General features: G+C 44.6%; 1 long non-coding RNA gene across 1 annotated transcript in view; it reads left to right on the top strand.

Annotated features, from left to right (window-relative positions):
• Nucleotides 1-23,371, top strand: part of LOC141168498 (uncharacterized) — a 108,628-nt gene that overhangs the window by 68,933 nt on the left and 16,324 nt on the right. Inside the window, exon 2 of the long non-coding RNA XR_012252237.1 lies at nt 2,575-2,648. This is a non-coding gene — a long non-coding RNA (uncharacterized lncRNA). The remainder of the gene's footprint in view (nt 1-2,574; nt 2,649-23,371) is intronic.

A 23,371-nucleotide genomic window follows, 5' to 3' on the forward strand; every position in this document is an offset into this window, starting at 1 on the left:
GAGGCCTGGACGTGACAGGAAGTCATGGCCTGTAGTGAAGAGGCCACAGATGTGATGGCAGAAAAAAGAGATCCGGGCAGCAAGGCGGCTGGAGAGGTGAACGATGAGGTGAGCATTGGTTAGAAAAAAACAAAATATCTCTCCAGCCACCCCGCTGCTCGCTGCCCGCTGTACAGTCATCTCCTTTCCACTGCAATGCGGCGGTAATAAGGCAGTGACCCAAGTAAAATTCAACTTAAACGTCTTTATTTTTCCAAAACTCACAAATTAAAGGCAAACAGTATCCTCGGGTTCGCAGCCGGGTCGTCAAAGAACAGTCCGTTTCCAAACCCGTTGCCGTGGGCGACTGCGCCGCCATATCACTCTGAGGTGCGTCAGAATCTTTGCCTTCTTGGGCTCTGTGTTCACGTCACACAGGCCTGCAGCAGGCTCTGCAACTTGCAAACACAAAACTGACCCTCCCAAACCTTTGCTGCAGGTTTTTAAATGAAAACTGTGGACCTGAGCCACATGCAAGGCCCAGGCTGGAGGGAGTGAACCATCCCACTGCCATCCTGTAGTTCACTCCAAAAATAAAAGCCCATGCCAGGTTTTTTTAAACCCGACTTGGTCAAATAGCCTGACCAAGTCCAAACTTACTTTTATTTTGTACTGCAACCACAGCTTTGTCTGTGATTGCAATGCACTCCAGCGGGTTCAATATGCCTCTATGCACATCCTAGGGGATACATACCATCCCTCGCACATAATTCCCCTCACTGCCTCACACCATGCATGCACACCACATCTCTGGTCTATTACCTATAGGCCAAGATTTCCAGCTGTGTCCAAGCCTCAGAGGTCACTGTTTATAATAAAATCATGGTGCACGTCTTAACATCACAATGTCATGACCTCACAACACGCAGTTATGTCTGAGGACCAAAAACTAACATTACCATGCTTCATGCTGCAAAACATTCATCTCCTAAGTGACATCAGTTTTAAAGATCTGGATAAACCCCTTTAGATGCACATAGAAAAGACTGTTGTTGGGCAAATACTCATTTAGTCGACAGCTATCTTCCCCTAGTTTTCCATAGACTTACAGACAGGAAAAAACATAAAAGGGTGCAGAAGTGGCACCATTTTATATTATGTGACCATTACTATATGACATGTAATAGTTAGTGGCTAAGTTACAGATTTTTAATTAGGCCTTCAAATTATGTCTCAGATGACCACCCAAAATTGCACTACAAGTCTTCTAGCCCAATGAAACAAAGGATAAGGATTTGCTGAAGTCCAACATGGTTGATCCTTGTTTTCTTTGACGACTGCTATCATGAGGCAGATGAAAGACCAACACACACATTTGGTTGTTGCTGAACTTAGTAGGATCCAATGAATTTCGATCTAATGTACTTTGGGAGATTTAGAGCTGTCATTTCTTGAGCGTCATACTTCAGAGTACGATCTCGCACAGTTTATTTGTAACGGCAGTGAATTTGCAGCGACCCCTTTTTTCCGCTACCGTTCATTTCTGACCAATTAGCCTATCCTCAGGAAGAACTTAATCAGGTTGTCAACTTTCAAATTTTAATAGTCTGCTGCCCGTTTAAAAAGAACAAATTGGATTTTAGTAATTGATCATTGCGTCCTCTACGCTGCTCCCCTACTTACTACACCACATGAACACTGCATCCTATCATTGGGCTTGGTGCCAAGGTAGATGACAAGACTGCTGCTTGTCTTTTCCTGTAGACATGATGTCACCCCTGTAGTCACATCAACAAAGACCAGGGGAACAGTGGAGAGTCAGTCCTGGAGCAATGGTCTGTAAATAAAGCTCATGTTTAATTTGTTGCCCATGCAAGCAAATGGATTATTAAGATTTAAACGTGAACATCCTCTTTAAGGGTGAATATTTTTAATCTCAATTTTCTGCAATGCAGAGAATATTCATAAAATTCAAATGTAATATTGTACATTAGTTTAATGAACTGAATAATTTTTATAATATTCACTAAAGTTGAGCAATAAGATTCACAGGGCCCTGGTCCAGCGGCTATGTTAGTAATCCATAGCCACCGGAGCAGAGCCCTGCGAACCATCTACTACTTGCAGGTTCTTCTGATTAGTAGGCCCCCGCGATATCTGGCATGATGCACACATGATGTGCAAGGCCTTCGAATCAAAAGAGGCGCCAGGGATGCTGAGGATAGTTTGCAGGGCTCTGGTCTGGTGGCCACTGAATACCGATATGACTGCTGGACCAGGATCCAACTCTAACATTCATTCATCTCTACTCCTCAGTCGTCATTTGGTGGAGCGCTGAAATTAGTGATTTATCTCAACCCACTTCCAATGTTTGTTTCATTAACCTAACCATCTCATCTGTTCTCCAGACATCCCATCCTCCTACAGCCTCCATTCTTGTAGTGCGACCACAATCACTACGATAAATGATTACACCATTGAACACTTGAGCCTGATGGGACAAATCTTTTGTTTGTCATTAATGCTGTGCAAAATTCTGTGGTTGCCTAATTATTTTCTTTTTTAGCTTGTGCTGACTGTTCTTTCTTCCTGCAGGTGTGGAAGAAATATTGCAGATGAGGAAAAACAATTCATCTTAACAGACAAAAAGAAGAAACACAGAAACAAAGGTAGATACTACATTCATAACCTTGTCATAATGCAGATGCCATAGTTTGAGCAGGACACTAAATACGTCTATAAGCATGGATGGATTGCATGGGGACATACAGCAAAGGACCTGTAGAATTCTGTTTCAACGCTGGACACTAAGCCTTCTTTTTCTACACAATGCATGTCTGCAACAAGCCATACATTTCCCTGATCTGTATATAAGTATTCCCTTATGGGTAACTGCTAACTAGTAGGCAAAAGTCCCAAGTCAAATGCAATCCAGTATACACTGAATGCCCATATTATTAGAGACACCTTTTTAGGACCTTTTTTGGTTTTCAGAACTGCAGTATTTTGTGGTGGCACAGATTGCACTACAGTCCCTGACAGAAGTTATGTCGCTTATCCATGTTATGTAAATAAAAGCTTATAACCTGACGTTAAATTCATCCATTGGTTTTATAAATTACTCTTTTGAAAGCTGAAACCCTCCTAAATTTGGTTTGGGTTAAGAAAATAATTTGGCATCAATGCTGAAATATTGATCATTTCATGAACACAGAATGGTCAGATTTTGGCAAGACAAAAGTTTTGTCGCCCACAGAAAGTAATGTGATATGCAAACAAATAATTATCTTAAAATACAAATATATGTTGCATAACATTGGTGAATGAAGTTGTGCTGTTATTAGAGTCATATTTAATATTTTGTGTGACTTCCATGAGCTTGAAGGACTGCATCCATGCGGTTCAACAATGATTCATACAATTTATTAATGAAGTCATCAGGAATAGCACAGAATGCAGTCTTACATGCCTCCCAGAGTTCATCTAGATTATTTGGTTTTGTCTTCCAAGCTTCCTCTTTCATCCTACCCCAAACATGCTCAATGATGTTCATGTCTGGTGACTGGGCTGGACAGTCCTTGAGCACCTTGATCTTTTTTGCCTTGAGGAACTTTGTTCTAGAGATGGATGTATGAGATGGAGCACCATCCTGCTGCAGAATTTGACCCCTTTTATGATTTGGAATGTAAGAGGTAGCTAATACTTCTTGATATTTTAGGCTATTGATATTGCCTTCCACCTTGCAAATGTTTCGCACACCCCCATACTGAATGTAACCCCAGACCATGATCTTTCCACCACCAAATGTAACTGTTTTCTGGGAGTATTTGGGATCCATAAGTGCTCCAGTAGGTCTCCTGCAGTATTTGCAGCGGCTGTGGTGTAATTCTACTGAAGATTCATCAGAGAAATCCACCTTCTGCCACTTTTCCAGCGTCCATCTGTTTAGCAGGCTGTGGGACTTTGCAAATGCTTTTTATTTGCCTTTTGTTTAGTGTTGGCTTTTGGGCACTGATTCGACCATGGAGGCCATTTCAAGACAGAATCCTACAAACTGTTCTAGTTGACACAGGGACTTGAGGTGACCAGGCCTGTTGGAGCTCTGCTGCAGTGGAAGAGGGGCTTGCTTTGGATTTTCTAACCAACAAACGTTCCTCCTGAGCAGTTGTCTTGCCGGGTCTGCTGGACCTGGGCTTGTCAAACACATCTCCAGTCTCTTCAAGTCTTTTTCTAATTCTTTGTACTTGAAGCTAAGACACATTAAAGGTGCCAGCCACCTCTGCAGTGGATCTGGTCTTCAACCTCTTGATAATCAAGGCTTTGGTCGCAGGGTGGATTTTTGGCATGTTGTCAGAGCTCAAGTTGCAGTTAAAGTGAAGGTCTGGGGTGCTGGGTTTCTTTTTATACACACCCACTAATTAACCGATCATTTTCTGAGCACTGGTGAGGATGTAAACTAGGAATTGGGTGCATTATATCACCAGGCGACAAAACTTTTGTCTTGCCAAAATCTGACCATTCTGTGTTCATTAAATGATCAATATTTCAGAATTGATGCCAATTTATATTCTTAACCTAAACCAAATTTGGGAGGGTTTCAGCTTTCAAAAGAGTAATTTATAAAACCAATGGATGAATTTAACGTCAGGTTATAAGCTTTTATTTACATAACATGGATAAGCGACATAACTTCTGTCAGGGAGTGTAGGTGTTGAAATTGTTCTCCAGGAACATCGACCCATGTGGATAAGAAAATTTCCTGCTGTTACTGCAAATTAGATGCATGTACATGTCTGAACATCCCATTCTAACTCGTCATCGAGATGTTCTACAGAATTAAGGTCTGGGGACTGTGAAGGCCAGGGAATCAAGGAAAACTCGCTGTCATGTTCTGAGAACTAATACATGATAATGCAAGCCTTGTCTCATGGTGCACTGACCTTCCATAGGCTCATCCATAGTTCAGGCTGATGGAGAGATGGTGTGAGAAATGTATTCTTGGCACACTGATACCTATGGACGAACGTTTAGACAGTATGGCTTACTGAAAGCACCACTCCAGCTATTTTTTTTTTTCAATTCCCGGAGTGGTGTTTCTAATGTAAGTTTCTTCCCCCCTGGTCTTATACTCACCCTCCGGCGTCCTTACCTATTTTCGCTCCAGTCCCGTGGTGCCATATTGTGGCCACAACTTCTAATTGGCCGGAAGTCAGAAGTTACGTCACAACCTCTTAATGCAAGTCTATGAGAGTATATATTTTCACAGTGCCTGTTGAGTTCTGAGTTTGTTTCATGACCACCTCTTCGGGTTTTTCTTCTTTGGGCATATGTGTTCTTTCCAAATGGGCAGCCATTGTAATGGTCTAGGCAGATATATGTCAAATATAAAGTAAAAATATGTATATGTTGTCGAAGCTCACTATGTTATTTAAACTTATGTATTAACATATAGTATATGCTGAGTCCAGCACGTGTCTTAGGTCTATGAGAGCCAGAACGAGGCTCGCATAGACTTGTATTGAAAAAACTAGAGTGATCCGGCAGGTCACAAACTGCTGGAGACTGACAGTAGAAGGGGAAGACGACGGCAGGTGGGTATAAGAGTCGTTCAGGGACCTTAGATTAGAAGCACCACTCCAGTGGTAAAATAAAAAAAGCTGGAGTGGTACCTTAAGCATTGTGGTTGACAAAGTTCATCCTAACATGGGAAAATCACCTATTCGCCAGAGAACTGGCATGAAAAATTCCAAAATTTGTCATAAGGTGATATCTACGATACATTTTGTAGCTTTTTGCCCTATTGCATTGACCTCAGCCCTTTGTAAAAAGTGGAACAGATTTCCTTTAAAGGGAACCCCCTGGGACTTATCAGACCTCTACTATGGGCATACAGGTGATAGAAATGTAAATCTATACATACCTGTATGCCTCATATTAGAGGTCTTGTTGCTGTGAAATGTTTTTTTTTATTCCTACAAGTTTCTGATGCGTTCCCGTTCCTGTGTGCATTATAATGTTTTCCCCCTCCCTCGCACGTCACAGTGCCCTGTGACGTGCAGTTGCCGTGGCCAAATCTGGCTCCTGCGCACTTCACTTTTTAAAGAAGGCACACTTGAACTATGCAAGTGCGTCTTCTGTAAAAAGACAACTGGAATAAAAAGACATTTCACAGCAACAAGACCATTAATGAGGCATACAGGTAGGTATAGATTTACATTTCTATCACCTGTATGCCCATATTAGTGGGTCAGATAAGTCCCAGGGGGGTGACAGATTCACTTTAATGTACGCCAGAAAACGGACATGCTGTGCATAGTAGGTGAAATCTATGTTGCCTATTGGCTGGCAGAGATTTTATTTTCTGGCACACTGATAGCCCATAGATACACCAAATTTATCAAGAGCCTCTTTAATGGAGTTTGTCATCAGGTTTTTGTTACACCATCTGAGAGAAGCATGATGTAGTGGCAGAGACTGTGATTCCAGCAATGTGTCACTTACATTATTGGGTGCTGCAATTTTGAATAAAATCTGTTTTATCTGCAGATCTAGCCATCTTGAATGCTGAGCTCTGTATAATCCCTCCTACACCACTGGGATCTAAGGGATAAGGTTTCTCCTTGTGGAGAGTGACATGCCCCCTTAAATCCCAGTCTTAGCCTCTTTTCCAGCCAAATCAGATCTCATAATTTGTATTGACGAGGGGCAATAGATTGAAGCATCGTGTCTACAAATTGAGATTCTGATTTAGCTTTTATCCTAAGTCATATTTCAAGGCTTGTTAAAGGGTCTATAATGACCTGTAGGATTGCTACTCCCTATAGGTGGCACTAGACTTCAAGTCCTCTTCTGCTCTGAAGAGACAATTTCCACAAGATGGACAAAGCTTTCCAACCTTTTTTTGTGATGTCAAACTCTGTTGTGGTATGGCATTAGTGAGTCTAGGACGAGTAGGGTGAGCTGCCAGGTCTCCTTCATCCAAAACCATCAGAAAGTGGCTGAGGTACTCATTCTCCATCATGCACCCCAGTGTAACAGGGACAGAGCCCAACAGTATCGTATCACGGATGTGATTCATTGTGGCTCAGGCAATGTAGAATAAGCCCACGAAGATGGTAGAACAGTTCTTTAGCAGTTTCTTCTATTTGACACATGAAGAGGCAACAGGCAAAAACATTAAAACAGATGGTGGTGGTGATACAATAGTAGTAACGTTTCCATAAATTGATTGATTGATAAATTTACTGAACTTTTTATACAGCACAACCAAAGCAAATTAATCTGGTTCTCGGGAGGGATATAATGGAGTTCCACCAAGGTTACACATTAGAGACGTATATACAAGGACCCGAACAAAACATTTCATACCTATTGGCATCTGTGAGTGGCACTAACTATGGGGAAAAACGACTTAATGCTTTGAAAATGTACGACTTGTCAGCTCTCGAATGTTCATAACATTCACTTCAACCTACACTAAAAACTGAAAAGGTTTTCTCTTTTTTTTTAATACTGCACTTCTCCACTTAACACTTTTTTTTATTGTAGATATTAAAGAAATATCTTATAAATAGCTTTACTGATCCCATTTGACATACTAATTCTTATTGAACTAAGTGATATAACCAAAATAACCAGCAAAGTGGAAAGTTATGTCCATGTCCTATTTTTCTTCCATAAAGAATGTTTCTCTGAGTAATAGAAAAAAAATACCAGTATAAAACTCCATACATATAGCTGAGTGTATGCATGAAAGCAAATGCAGTCCTTCTAGCTCAAGCGCAATAATAGGAACCTTACCTACCATGTGGCGTATGTAAAACTGGAGTCTAATGTGGCAGAGGAACTCTGAGGCCCCCTTGGGCACCTGGTACAACTGTTACCTCAGACCTACTACATGTCATTGTTACTGACAAACACTTTAAAGGGAACATTCCATGTCCCCAAACACTGTTAACTTGCAGATATAGGGTCAAACTGTAGGTAAAAAGCATGACAAAACATTCCGTCCGCCTTAATGAAAGCGCAACTAAATGGAGAAAATTTACTTTATTTCTTCATGGGAGCCGTCTGCTTTCAGTCATAGAGGTGTGCCCATACAGGCTACAGTCTCTGTTCACTATACTGCAACGATGCGCTGGAGAGCAAGCTGTCAATAAAAGTGCCAAGTCGTTCTTACAGATGCAGCTCACTTTGTACTGAGTGAGGACAGCAGTCGCTCAGAGCACACGTCTATAACTGAAAGCCAGTGGCTCCTGCGAGGAACAAAGTATTTTAAAATCACAGACAAAGCTGTATGTCTTTGAATTATCTGATAGTCAATCTTCCAATGATGTAAATATCGTATATGTTACATAAGTCGGGCTCACGGGGTGAGGTGGATCCTCTAAGTCCAAGGTCCAGGTGGGCAGATGTGCCACAGGCGTCGGCGCAGCAGGCTTGTGCTTCCTGAAAGCCTCAGGCGAACACGTAGCAAATTCAAGCTAAAAGTCTAAATAAAGTTGTAGAAGTCGCAAGTGGACAGGAGATGTCCTGGAAACCTGGAAACCGCAGGTAGACATGAAGCAGGATTACTGGAAGCCGCAGACAAACAGGTGAAGTCCTGGAGACAACTGACAAGTTGCGGGGTTACTGGAAGTAGTAGACAAACAGGTGAAGTCCTGGAAACCACTGACAAGTAGCGGGGTTACTGGAAGTAGTAGACAAACAGGTGAAGTCATGGAAACCGCTGACAGGTAGTGGGGTTACTTGCTATGAGTAAGAACTGTTCAGACTAGTGTTGATCGAGCACTAAAATGCTCGGGTGCTCGAAGCTTGGGCCGAGCTCACCGTGATACTCGGGTGCTCGACCCGAGCAACAAGCCCAATGTTAGTCTATGGGAGACCCGAGCATTTTTGCGGCGGCACCCCCGGCAGTCTGTAGAAAGCCTAAAAAGTGCCCAAAACGATAGTGACAGTGCTCAAATGACTGTTAGAACTCTCCTGTTAGTTTTTTCTATCTTGTGTTTTGCGGTCACGTAACCATCTGCCTATATTTCCAGCTCCGCCCTTCTGGCCTTGCTGGACTTCAGTGTTGTTTGACTGTCTCTCTAGCCAGGTGCTTCGGTGCCTATCTCTGTCTAGTTCGCTTGGTCCTCGGGGACCTCTAGTACTTTTTGTCAGTTTTTCTTTTGTGCTCTGCAACAACTTCTGTTTAGGAGGTGTCCCATTTTTGTCCCAGTCCTTAGTTCATTTACGGACCCCTCCCTTAATTCCAGGTCTTCGTTCAGACTAGCCGAGGACTAAGCCGGGTCTGTTCTCAAGGAACAGGCAGCCCGCTACATCGTAGGGATTCAGCTTAGTCTTTCTGTAGGGACAGCTTTCCCCTGTCTTTCCTTAGTTTATGTTGCAGATCATAACAGTAAGTCCAGCCCAAAAAAAAAACTAAAAGAAATTCGGGGATCAGTATGATTTCCGTCCTGGAGTTGGCTCAATGCCTGCAGGGATTGTTTCTGGAGGTGGCCGAGATTCAGCAACATGAGAGTAGCTGTACTGGAGCGCATTTTGTCGAACCCAAGGTAGGACTGCCTGATGTTTTTTATGGTAAACAGCAAATTTTTTTTTCCTTTAAAATTGCTTGTTTGTTATATTTTCGTTTGAGACCAAGATCCTCTGGGAATGAATCACAGCGCATTGGTTTTATTATGTCACTTTTGTGCAAAGAACCACAGGGTTGGGCCTTTTCTCTCCAGCCTAATGATCCGTGTTTAAGTTCTGTTGAAGATTTTTTTTCTGCTATGGGGCTATTATATGATGATCCTGATCGAATCTCATCTGCTGAATCAGAACTTAGACGTTTGAATCAGGGGTCTGATGATGTTGAAAATTATTGCACACACTTCAGGAGATGGGCCTCAGAAGTTAAATGGAATGATTCTGTGCTGAGATGTTTATTTCTTGCTGGTCTGAGTGAAAGGGTTAAGAATTTGCTAATTGCATTCCCTGCACCTGAGACTCTGCAGGAAGCTATGCAGTTAGCTGTTCGTGTGGACGGAGACTGAGGTCCAGGGTGAATGATGTAAAAACTCCTGTAACGTCAGGTCCTAGTTCCCAGAAAATCTGCTCTGACAGCGGAGAACCAATGGAGGTGGGGGCAATGTCACTCCGCGCTCAGGAACGAGACCGGAGATTCGCCGAGGGTTTATGTCTTTATTGTGGTAAGGCTGATCATTTGATTAAGTATTGTGAGCGTCGTTTAAGTAAAGAAAAAAAAAAGGTCAGTTACGCCCATATATCTTGTTTACGCTCTGCAGGAGTATTTCTTTCTGGGAGTACTACTCTGCAGGGAGATTTGATTGAATTTCAGGTATTTGTGGATTGTGATTCAACACTTAATGTGATTGATAAAGGGTTTTTGGAAAACCTTAACTTGAAATCCAAACCTTTGTCATCATCTATTTCTGTGCTTGCAATTGATAACCCTCCTTTGAAATGTATTACTCACAAGACTGCTGCATTTCCCCTCACTATCAATGGAGTTCACCAAGAAATTTTGGACTTAGTAGTTTTGGATAATGTGCCCTCTCCAGTTGTTCTAGGATTGCCTTGGTTGAAACTGCACAATCCTTTATTGGACTGGTCTACTAATGTGATTAAGTCTTGGAGTCCCAAGTGCTATGATAAATGTTGTAATGGTCGCATTGCGGCTGTGGAAAAAGGGGAATTACCTGTACCTATTCAAGATTTTTGGAGGGTTTTTTCGGAGGAGGAGTCGCAAGTTTTACCTTCTCATAGGGATTATGATTGTGCCATTGAGTTTGTTCCTGGAGCTACTCTTCCCAAAAGTCACTTGTTTAATCTGACTATCCCTGAAAGAAAGGCTTTGGAGGAGTACATACAGACTAGCCTGGCTGCTGGTCACATTAGACCTTCTAAGTCGCCTGTGGCAGTTGGATTCTTCTTTGTTAAAATAAAAGGACGGCGGTTTACGTCCATGTCTGTATTTTCGTGAAATTAATAAGATTACCGTACGCAATTCCTACCCATTACCGTTAATTCCTGACTTGTTTAACCAGTTAGTGGGGGCCAAGTGGTTCTCCAAAATTGATCTCCGGGGGGCATACAATTTGTTACGTGTGAAGGAAGGTGATGAATGGAAAACTGCTTTTATCACTCGGGTAAGTCATTTTGAGAATCTGGTGATGCCTTTTGGTCTTACCAATGCACCTGCATTTTTTCAGAACCTTATTAATGACATCCTGAGACCTCTGATTGGTAAGAATGTGGTTGTGTATTTGGATGACATTTTGATTTATTCACCAGATCTGGAGTCCCATTGGCAGAGCGTACGTGAAGTTTTGCAGTTATTGGGTGATAATTCACTCTTTGCTAAACTGGAGAAATGTGAGTTCACTGTGCAGAAAATTAGTTTTTTGGGCTACATTGTCTCCAGCGAGGGCTTTGAGATGGACCCTGTGAAGGTTCAGGCTGTGCAGGAATGGCCTAGGCCTATTGGTTTGAAATCTATACAGAGATTTTGGGGTTTTGCCAATTATTACAGGAAATTCATTAAGAATTTTTCTGTAATTGTTAAACCTCTAACCGATCTCACCAGGAAAGGTGCGAATACGGCCCAGTGGACTACTGAGTCCATTGAAGCGTTTGAGTATCTCAAAGAGAGGTTCAGTTCTGCTCCCATCCTTATGCAGCCTGATGAGACCAAGCCTTTTTTGGTCGAGGTTGATGCTTCATCGGTGGGTGTCGGAGCAGTTTTGTCTCAGGAGAATAAGGGTGGAGTACATCCTTGTACCTTCTTTTCGAAAAAAATTTCGGAAGCCGAACTGAATTATGATGTTGGAAATCGGGAGTTGCTGGCTATTAAACTCGCATTTGAACATTGGCGTCAGTTTTTGCAAGGCGCTAGATTTCCTATTCAGGTTTTCACAGATCATAAGAATTTGATCTATCTGGATGCTGTCAAGCGCTTGAATGCCCGTCAAGCTAGGTGGGCACTTTTTTTTTCTCGGTTTCATTTTTCTGTTACCTATATCCCTGGTACTAAGAATGTTAAAGCCGATGCTTTATCTCGCAGCTTCTCTCCTACGGTCGGTGCTGAGGAGGAGGAGAGCATTTTACAGAAAGGAGTTGTGGTGGCGGCTTTGGACTCCGTTTTGGAGAATGGGGTTCTGAATGCGCAAGATGATGCTCCATCTAACACTCCCCATGGGAGGTTGTTCGTGCCTAGAGCCTTTAGGAGAGATTTGTTTGTGGAGTGTCATGAGTCTCTGTTGGCAGGTCACCCAGGAATTTCGGAGACTAAGAGACTGATCAGTCGCAGTTTTTGGTGGCCTGGATGGCAGAAGGAAGTCATCAAGTGGGTGTGTCAGTGTACTATGTGCGCTAGGTCAAAGGCTTCACATACTCCTGCTGCCGGGTTGCTTTGCCCTCTGGAGGTTCCTAGTGAGCCTTGGACGCATCTCACTATGGATTTTATTACTGATCTTCCTGTGTCCGAGGGTTTTACTGTCATCTGGGTGGTCGCGGACCGTTTTAGTAAGATGTGTCATTTGGTTCCATTCATTAAGTTGCCCTGCGCCAAGACACTCGCTAAGGCGTTTGTTAAGGAGATTGTCAAGCTCCATGGCGTTCCCACGGATATTGTTTCTGATAGAGGACCTCAGTTTGTGGCTCGCTTTTGGCGTGCTTTTTGTGACAGGTTGGGAATCCATTTGTCATTTTCATCTGGTTATCATCCTGAGTCTAATGGACAGACTGAAAGAAAGAACCAGGGTGTTGAACAGTTTTTGCGTTGTTTTGTGGTGGACAATCAAGAGGTGTGGTCGGAGTTTCTGCCTCTTGCAGAATTTGATCTTAACAATCATACATCCTCCTCTGCTGGGTGTTCTCCTTTTTTTTGTTGTACTGGGAGACATCCGTCTTTTGGTTCGTTTTCCAAATTGGGGTCGGCGGTGCCGGATGAGGAGAATTTTTCTGGTGATTTGGAGAGAGTTTGGACTAATGTACGTTGTAACCTTCAAGAGGCTAACAAAAAGTCCAAGAAGTATTTTGACAGGAAATGTAAAGAGGTTTTGTTTACTGTGGGTGACATGGTTTGGTTGTCCTCGAAGAACCTGCGGTTGAGGATTCCCTCTAAAAAACTGGGTCCTAAGTTTGTGGGTCCACTTAAAGTTCTTCAGGTTGTTAACCCGTCTGCTGTCAGGTTGGATGTCCCTACTTCCTGGAAGATTAATCCTGTGTTTCAGGTTTCCTTGTTGAAAAAGGCTGACGTATCTGATAGGGACGCCACTGTCACAGTTCCTCCTGTGGTGGAAGATGGCGAATATGAAATTTCACGTATCTTGAATTCTAGATGGCATAGAGGGAGATTACAGTATCTTGTCTCCTGGAAGAAACTCATTGATGGTTACCGGAAGCGGGTGTTCGCAGTTATTTTGGCTAAAGGTTGTGCAACCAAGTGTTAGGCTGAGGGTGCCAATACTTTTGTCTGGCACATTTTTGGAGTTTTGTGTGAAATGATGAATGATTTGATTTTTGCTTCATTCTCTTTTGTGTTTTTTCCTTGCAAGCAAATTAAATGAAGATAATAATACCAAAGAATTTGTGATTGCAATCATTTTCTGGAAGAAACTGAGTATTATCTGACAGAATTGCAGGGGTGCCAATACTTTTGGCCACCACTGTATGTTGCAGATCATAACAATGACATGGGGACAGCATGGGGATTGCCCCAGGAAGCATTTCTGAGCCCAGGTCACTGCTGTCAACAACGTGGTCAGAGGTATTAAGCCACTTTTACGGGCTCACAATAAAACGTTCAAAAACTAAACAAACTGTTTTCCTGTGAAATATGTTAAGGAACATCCTTTCCAGGGTAAAGACTTGTGTATAAGGTAAAATAAATGACCAAAAACAAAAATACTCCTCCACACCTTGGGCTATGTTCACAAGTAGCATTTTTTATGCGTTTTTGCACTTTTGTATTGCTTTCAACCGTGACAAATGCATTCACCGGGAAATGTCATTTTAACATTTTACAACCTTATCTGGCCATGTGCTATGTGACACATGCATACAGTGCTGAAAAGACTTGGGAGCAGCATGGGGAAGACCCCTGGAAGCATCTCTGACACCCAGGTCACTGCCTAAAAGTGTGCCCATCAGAAGTGATCATTGCCCCATCAGAAGATGCAGACTTGCAACTATCCCCGTGCCAGTCCTTGTCTATCTGGGATGGATATTAGTCCTGAGAAGGACTGTTTGTTTGATTTTGCAGGCTTTAGAGACCCTACACTACCTATTTCGCAGTATAAATCTTTCCCTAGCTCAGCAGCACTCTCCCTACACCAGGGGTCTCAAACTCAGCTGGGTATATGGGCCGCACAACGAAAAACATTTAATTTGGGGGGCCACATTATTTGCAGGACAAAGTGACACTTTTAGTGATACCATTTTTTTTCTTACCCAATACAGCGCACAGGTCACGCACCGCATACAGCGCACAGGTCACCCACCCAATACTGCGCACAGGTCACCCACCCAATACTGCGCCCAGGTCACCCTCCCAATACTGCGCACAGGTCACCCACCCAATACTGCGCATAGGTCACCCACCCAATACAGCGCACAGATCACCCACCCAATACAGCGCACAGGTCACCCACCCAATACTGCACGCAGGTCACCCACCCAATTCTGCGCACAGGTCACCCACCCAATACTGCGCACAAGCCCCCCCCCCATACTGCGCACACGTCACCCACCCAATACAGCGCACAGGTCACCCACCCAATACTGCGCGCAGTTCACCAACTCAATACTGCGCACAGGTCACCCACCCAATACTGTGGACAGGTCACCCACCCAATACTGCGCACAAGTTCCCTCCCCCCAATACTGCGCACAGTGCCCCCCCCCATACTGCACACAGGTCACCCACCCAATACTGCGCGCAGGTCACCCACCCAATACTGCGCACAAGTTCCCTCCCCCATACTGCGCACAGTGCCCCCCCCCATACTGCGCACAGGCCCCCTGTCCTGTATTTCACATAGGCATGACAGTAAAGAAAAATAAAGATTATTCTCACCTGTCCTCTGTTCCCTCGGTGTCCTTTCTGCCTATCAGAGGCCAGCAACTAACATCTGCGTCCCAGCGCATGGCAGTGACGTCATACGGCGCTGCGCTGGGATGCAGATATCAGCTGCTGGCCTCTGATAGGCCGGCGGCTGCCATTGATATTGCTGTGCAGAGAGCCGGTCTCTGCGCGGCAATACACTGCACTACAGCACTGATGTCGGCGGCTCCTGGACCGGGCCGCGATCATCATGGGGTCTATGTGCCTGCGGGCCGCATGAAGCAGCCGGAGGGGCCGCATGCGGCCCGCGGGCTTCTTGTTTGAGACCCCTACCCTACACTGTCTGATCCGGAGCGACTGTGTCCAAGATGGCGGCGCCCGGTTTTAAATACTCGAGGTGACTCTGTGCGACCAGTCAGTCACTGTAATGCTCACAACCAACATGGCTGCAGCATTACCGTGACTGGCTGGCAATCCCTGCATGTTCATTGGCTCTGTAAAGAGCGCCAAACATGCAAGGGGGAGACCCGAGCTCCCGCCCGAGTAACCCAAAAATGCTCGGTGCTCGCCGAACATCCCGGGTAGTGAGATGCTCGGGCGAGTACCGAGCAGTGTCGAGCATGCTCGCTCAACACTAATAGAAACATGTCAGTCACATATATAATAAGTACAGTGACAGTGTTGGTTACTGTACTTGTCATTTAGTGTTAAAATAAAGGATTTATTAAAAAAAAAATTGGTGTGGGGTTCCCCATAATTTTAGTCTCTAGCGGAGGTTAAGCAGACGGCTGGGGCAGATGTTTGAAGCCTGGGAAGGGGGTAATATCCACGGAGCTTCCCAGGCTACTAATATCAGCCCCCATCTAAATACCCTAGCTATTAAAATGGGGGACCCCCCAAAAAATGACGTGGAGTCCCCCCTATTTTAATAGCTAGCAAAGGCTAGGCAGACAGCTGGGGGCATGCGCCAATTCTGGCACTTAGCCTCGCTCTTCCCACTGCCCTGTAGCGATGGCAGTGGGGTAATAGGGTTGGGGTTGATGTCAGCTTATAATGCCAGCTGACATCAAGCCCAGATTAGTAATGGAGAGGCGTCTATAAGACACCCCCATTACTAACCCCATAGTGAAAGTTAAAAAAAAACACAAACACCCAGAATAAAGTCGTTTAATTGAAATAAAGACACAATTTTTTAATGTTCTAAATTAAACTCTACTTACCGTCACACCCATTCCAGCTGAAGCCAATGTCTTCTGCAATAAAAGTAAAATAATAAACCAACCTCATCCTTACCTTTCCATGGTTCCCAGGACGACTTCAGCTCTGCTACATTGACATGACAGGCTGGATCACAGCAGAACGCTGCCATCCAGCTTGCCATGCCGCAGACACTGAGAAGCTCCTCAGTGAAGCTCCTCAGTGTCTGGCTGTGACGGCATCCAGATGAGCCGAGTTCATGTCCAATGAACTCAACTCACCTCATGCACGTCACTGACAGCGTGGGAGAATTCTCCTGTGCATGCTGTCCCGGCAAATGACGTCACCGCTTGAGCAGGAGAATTCTCCCATGCTGGGACGGCATTGAGATGGCAGGCTGGATGGTAGCAGAACGCTGCCATTCAGCATGCCATCCTTCAGAGACACTGCAGAGCGCCAGCATGCCTGCGCTCCTCAGTGTCTCTGAAGGATGGCACGCTGGATGGCCCCGTCCTCTGCACGCACCATCACCAGAACGTCCAGTTCCACGTCCCTTGCCACGCGCCTTGCCCATTGTAAATTAAGTAAAATAGCTTACACTCGCACTATCAATGGAAAAAGGGTAATAAAAAGGAGATTAGAACCGTGGAAGAGGAAAACCACAGTTCTAGTTCTCTGGCCTACCCCAGCATCTTTTAAACCGATATATTTGTGTCTGAACAGTCAGCGAGACACTCAAACTATTTTTTTTTATGGAAAAAAGGCAAAAAGGTGGATAACACTCAGATTTGAACCGTGGAAGAGGAAAACCACAGTTCTAATTTCCTGGCGTATACCAGACTTTTTTAAATAGATATATTTGTGTCTGAACAGTCACCGAGACACTCAAACTGTTTTTTTATGGAAAAAAGGCAAAAAGGTAGATAACACCCAGATTTGAACCGTGGAAGAGGAAAACCACAGTTCTAATTTCCTGGCATATGCCAGACTTTTTTAAATAGATATATTTGTGTCTGAACAGTCAGCAAGACACTCAAACTGTTTTTTTTTATGGAAAAAAAGGCAAAAAAGTGGATAATACAGAGATTTGAACTGTGGAACTGCAAAACCACAGTTCTAGTTATCTGGCCGAAACCAGACTCTTTTAAACAGATATATTTGTGTCTGAATACTCACAGACAATTTTTTTTTTGGGGGGGGGGGGAATACCAAAAGGTTATTAAGACGGGTATTTGTACAGTCTGACTGAGGAAAAAAAAAAAAAGAGGATTTAGATGAAAAAAAAGGATTTTTCATGGCCCCTGAGGCCTGGGGCTAAGTCTAGCAATTTGAGCAGCAGCAGCAGCACACAGGACTGTAATGCAGTGTTTGTTGGTATAACCACTGCGTCTCCTATACAGCCTGCCTGCCTGCCTGATATCTGGGATGGATATTAGTCCTCAGAAGGACTGTTTGTTTGATTTTGCAGGCTTTAGAGACCCTACACTACCTATTTCGCAGTATAAATCTCTCCCTAGCTCAGCAGCACTCTCCCTACACTGTCTGATCCCGAGCGACTGTGTCCAAGATGGCGGCGCCCAATTTTAAATACTCGAGGTGACTCTGTGCGGCCAGCCAATCACTGTAATGCCCACAACCAACATGGCTGCGGCATTACAGTGACTGGCTGGCAATCCCTGCATGTTCATTGGCTCTGTGAAGAGTTCCAAATATGCAGGGCGGAGACCCGAGCTCCCGCCCGAGTAACCCGAAAATGCTCGGTGCTCGCCGAGCATCCCAAGTAGTGAGATGCTCGGGCGAGTACTGAGCAGTGTCGAGCATGCTCGCTCAACACTAGATCAGACACATCACTTCAAAACGCGTACTGCAGCCACAAGCCACATCTATCTCACCAAGAAGGTGGCCATAGAGGACCCAGGGGACAGAGAAGACGTCGCCCAGCAAGGTCCGCGGTCACTGGATTGGGACACTAGGTGTGAAGTGCAGGGAGACGGCCAGAAGGAACACACAGAAGGGGGTCCCGTTAAGTACTCCGGAGGTACCTGAGGGTTGGCTGAGCCCCTGCCCGGTGAATGCAGCACGACATGGGAAGTTATAATCTTCAGTTGTAACCAGGAGCAAAGTGAGAACTGTGAGTAAATCCGGAAGACTGCACCCCACTGTCTCTGTCAATGATTACTGCTGCGCCATCACCCCCTGCACTACACTGCACCACGAGTGCTACTTCCATAACAGCAACATCTACACTGCTCTGGAGCTAAGCTCTACCTGTGGAGAGCTAAACCAACTCTGCTGCATTAACACCAACACCAGAGGACCTGCTCCACAACGGCGGCTCCCTTTAGCCGCATACCACAGGTGGCGTCACAAACTGTATATAAGAACTTTAATTCCCCTGTAAATATCCCCTTTTTACTGACTGCCCTGGGTCACGGACCGGGTCACCGCCACTATGACATCTCCGCTAGCAACGACCGGCCCGGCACCGAGTACCCCACGGCCCAGGGGGCGCGTCACAAGCACGTGGGAAGGTTCACCTAAATTTTTGGCCACGCCATGATGCACCGAGTTTGAACAGTCATCCTGTGCTGAGACACACTCATGTCTTAGTATCAAGACTATAAAGTTCCATTGTTTTTTAGAGTACTCCACTGTCCATTCACACTGTGCATTCATCTTGCAATAGTCCCGTGATTCCTGCATACCATACTCCGGTTAACCTTCTGCTAGCCATCTTCTGGATTGACCCATCAGTTGCAATAAGCATGATGAACTGTAATTGGACTCTGTTCACACTATGCATTCATTTTGCAAAACTCTTGAGGCTCTTGCATATTTTCAATCTTGTTGGTTAACCCTCTGTTTGCTACCTCCTGGCTTCACCCATTGGTTGCAGTATATCACAAGCCACCCATTCTCCCTCACGCACCACAGTGTAACAGGGGTAGCGCCTGGCAGTACTGTATCCCGGCTGTGATGTAATGTGCTGTGTGTGGTGGTGCAAACCGGCGAGAAGAATAGTCAGAACCAGGAGGAACTGGAGATACAAAATCATGAGGCAGGAGAAACATCAGTAAACAAGCTGAAGTCAAAATTAGGAATATCCAGTAAGACAAAGGCTTTGTGCTCCACACAACACCAGAGACAATTAGGTTATTATAACTGACAGTGGGAACTGATTCTCAGAGGCTTAAATAGTGAGCAGCCCCAGCCAGGGCCAACAGCAGGAAGAAAGACAAACTAAGAAGGATTGAATCCCAAAGCTTCTGAACTGGCCGAGCCAAAAGTCCCAGGAGTAAAAAAAGGGCTACTGAGTAGTCACCATGTGTCAGCTGATGTTTGAAGAAGGAATAGACAGGACAGGTACCGGCACAGATTATAGAGGTTCCTACTAGAGGCAGACAGCTTTCTCCTTTATAGAGGAAAGATATTTTGCAGACATGCTAGTAAAGAAAAAATTGTAATCTCACTATTTGCTAACCAGTGGCCTAAATGTATTCAAGTCTTTGCTTAGTAATAAATTCTGCAGGTAGTTAGTGGCATAACCGTTATGGAGATCCAATTCTGGCAGATCCGAAATTTCTGGGATCCGATTCACATGAGTCCAGCAGCATGGCAGCCAGACACCTACCACTTTTATTTATTCTTTTGAAGGCTGGGAAGAGGTTAAAATAATAAAATACATGACACTTACCTGTTTAAATCCCTTACCTGTCTGGTCTTGAGCTTTTCTGGCACTGAAGACAGTGATCAGCTTCGCATGGTCATGTCAGTGAATAACGCACATCATGTATGTCAATGACGTGTGGGGCCCCCCCAATGTGGCTGTGTGTGACAGGCTGGGGATCGATATCACCATGTCATATCGGGGGTGAGCCACATCATTAATGTCAGTTATGTGAATTGCACCCACCACAACTGCGCAAGACCAGTTACCTGTCGTAGTGCTGGAAGAATTGAAGATTGGCAAAGGTAACCAGGGAGCAGGTCAGTGAACGGGTCAGCACTTGTGTCTCAATAAGGTTGGCCATACACATCCGATAGCTTTCGGCCGAACATTTAGCCAAGAACCATTCAGCCACCACTCTGGAGCTTTCACTCTGCCAAGAGCTCCTATGTTCTCTATGAGAAAGCAACCAACTAACATCTCTGTCGGTGGCTTATCTTAAGAGAAAAATTCAATCGGCAGTCCGAAATTGGACATGTCTGATCGACATCTCTAGTGAACATCTTTCGACCACTGCCAACAGACATATTAGACCGTCATCTGAACCCGTCAATATCGGCGGGTTCAGTTGGCATTAGTCTAATGTGTGTTGGGGCCTTAACTCTGGAGATAAACTGCTGCAGGTGATGAAAAGCACAACAAGAGGAGGAGATGACAGGAGCTGATGCTTTCCCTGCCATCATCCATACTCCAAAGAGTATGTTCTGATCTCAGTGCAGCTAAAGGCAGCTAAATTGGAAGTGTATTGAGCTGTAGGGTGCATTGCTGCAAAAGGGGAAAAAAAAAAAAAAAAACTACTTTAAATCTTTTTCCTTAGCGAGTGTGACCGGAGCGTAAGTGCAAACGGAAGTAAGTGTGTGACTTGTTCAGTGACTTGGATTCAGGGAGTTTGGAAGGGAGGAATTTGGACTGAATTGCTGTCTGTATTTTAGTAATTCTTTAAATTTCTTTTTACCTAACATTTCTGTCTAGTGCAATCCCCATTAGGAAATGAGCTCCATTATTGACAATGGTATCCAATGTACATCTTGCCACATGTACAGTACAGACCAAAAGTTTGGACACACCTTCTCATTTAAAGATTTTTCTGTATTTTCATGACTATGAAAATTGTACATTCACACTGAAGGCATCAAAACTATGAATTAACACATGTGGAATTATATACTTAACAAAAAAGTGTAAAACAACTGAAAATATGTTTTATATTCTAGGTTCTTCAAAGTAGCCACCTTTTGCTTTGATGACTGCTTTGCACACTCTTGGCATTCTCTTGATGAGCTTCAAGAGGTAGTCACCGGAAATGGTTTTCACTTAACAGGTGTGCCCTGTCAGGTTTAATAAGTGGGATTTCTTGCCTTATAAATGGGGTTGGGACCATCAGTTGTGTTGTGCAGAAGTCTGGTGGATACACAGCTGATAGTCCTACTGAATAGACTGTTAGAATTTGTATTATGGCAAGAAAAAAGCAGCTAAGTAAAGAAAAACGAGTGGCCATCATTAATTTAAGAAATGAAGGTCAGTCAGTCTGAAAAATTGGGCAAACTTTGAATGTGTCCCCAAGTGCAGTTGCAAAAACCATCAAGCGCTACAAAGAAACTGGCTCATATGAGGACCGCCCCAGGAAAGGAAGACCAAGAGTCACCTCTGCTTCTGAGGATAAGTTTATCCGAGTCACCAGCCTCAGAAATCGCAGGTTAACAGCAGCTCAGATTAGAGACCAGGTCAATGGCACACAGAGTTCTAGCAGCAGACACGTCTCTACAACAACTGTTAAGAGGAGACTTTGTGCAGCAGGCCTTCATGGTAAAATAGCTGCTAGGAAACCACTGCTAAGGACAGGCAACAAGCAGAAGAGACTTGTTTGGGCTAAAGAACACAAGGAATGGACATTAGACCAGTGGAAATCTGTGCTTTGGTCTGATGAGTCCAAATTTGAGATCTTTGGTTCCAACCACCGTGTCTTTGTGCGACGCAGAAAAGGTGAACGGATGGACTCTACATGCCTGGTTCCCACCGTGAAGCATGGAGGAGGAGGTGTGATGGTGTGGGGGTGCTTTGCTGGTGACACTGTTGGGGATTTATTCAAAATTGAAGGCATACTGAACCAGCATGGCTACCACAGCATCTTGCAGCGGCATTCTATTCCATCCGGTTTGCGTTTAGTTGGACCATCATTTATTTTTCAACATGACAATGATCCCAAGCACACCTTCAGGCTGTGTAAGGCTATTTGACCAAGAAGGAGAGTGATGGGGTGGTACGCCAGATGACCTGGCCTCCACAGTCACCAGACCTGAACCCAATCGAGATGGTTTGGGGTGAGCTGGACCGCAGAGTGAAGGCAAAAGGGCCAACAAGTGCTAAGAATCTCTGGGAACTCCTTCAAGATTGTTGGAAGACCATTTCCGGTGACTACCTCTTGAAGCTCATCAAGAGAATGCCAAGAGTGTGCAAAGCAGTCATCAAAGCAAAAGGTGGCTACTTTGAAGAACCTAGAATATAAGACGTATTTTCAGTTGTTTCACACTTTTTTGTTAAGTATATAATTCCACATGTGTTAATTCATAGTTTTGATGCCTTCAGTGTGAATGTACAATTTTCAAAGTCATGAAAATACATAAAAATCTTTAAATGAGAAGGTGTGTCCAAACTTTTGGTCTGTACTGTATGCAATCCTTGAACAGCCGGTCGGGGTTGCATACTGCTGCGCGAGATGTGTGCACGTTGTTCGTTTGGAAGCCCAGGTACTGGATCTAAATGAGCAGCTGGCAACACTGAGATCCATTGACAATATGGAAAGGAGTCTGCTGCTCACTGGGGTAGATGTGGGGGAGGGTGCTAGTAGGGAGCTGCAGGACAGTGAGGCAGCTATCTGGGTGACAGTTAGAAAGGGGGGTAGAGGGAAGAGTGCCAGGTAGGCTAGTCCTGATCTGGCACACCCCAATAAGTTTGCAAAGTTGGCAGATGAGGGGGGTGTCGGTACAGTGGTAGCACTGCTGCAGCAAGGCATGTCCTCTGAAAGCTGGAGGAGTGTCAGCTCCAGTAAGGGGGGAAATAGGAGAGCAGGGCAGGCCAGGCAGGTGTTGGTAGTGGGGGACTCAATTATTAGGGGAACAGATAGGGCAATCTATCACAAAGACAGGGATCATCTAACAGTGTGCTGCCTACCTGGTGCTCAAGTCCGGCACATCGCTGATCGGTTTGACATATTACTGGGAGGGGCTGGTGAGGACCCAGCCATGGTGCACATTGGCACAAATGACAAAGTTAGAGGTAGGTGGAAGGTCCTTAAATATGATTTCAGGGAATTAGGCTGCAAGCTTAAAGCAAGGACCTCCAAGGTGGTATTCTCTGAAATACTACCTGTACCACGTGCCACGCCAGAGAGGCAA

Source organism: Phyllobates terribilis, unplaced genomic scaffold, assembly GCF_046119375.1.
Source record: "Phyllobates terribilis strain yellow unplaced genomic scaffold, ASM4611937v1 Scaffold_1__5_contigs__length_1240528914, whole genome shotgun sequence".
NCBI classification, from domain to species: Eukaryota; Metazoa; Chordata; class Amphibia; order Anura; family Dendrobatidae; genus Phyllobates; species Phyllobates terribilis.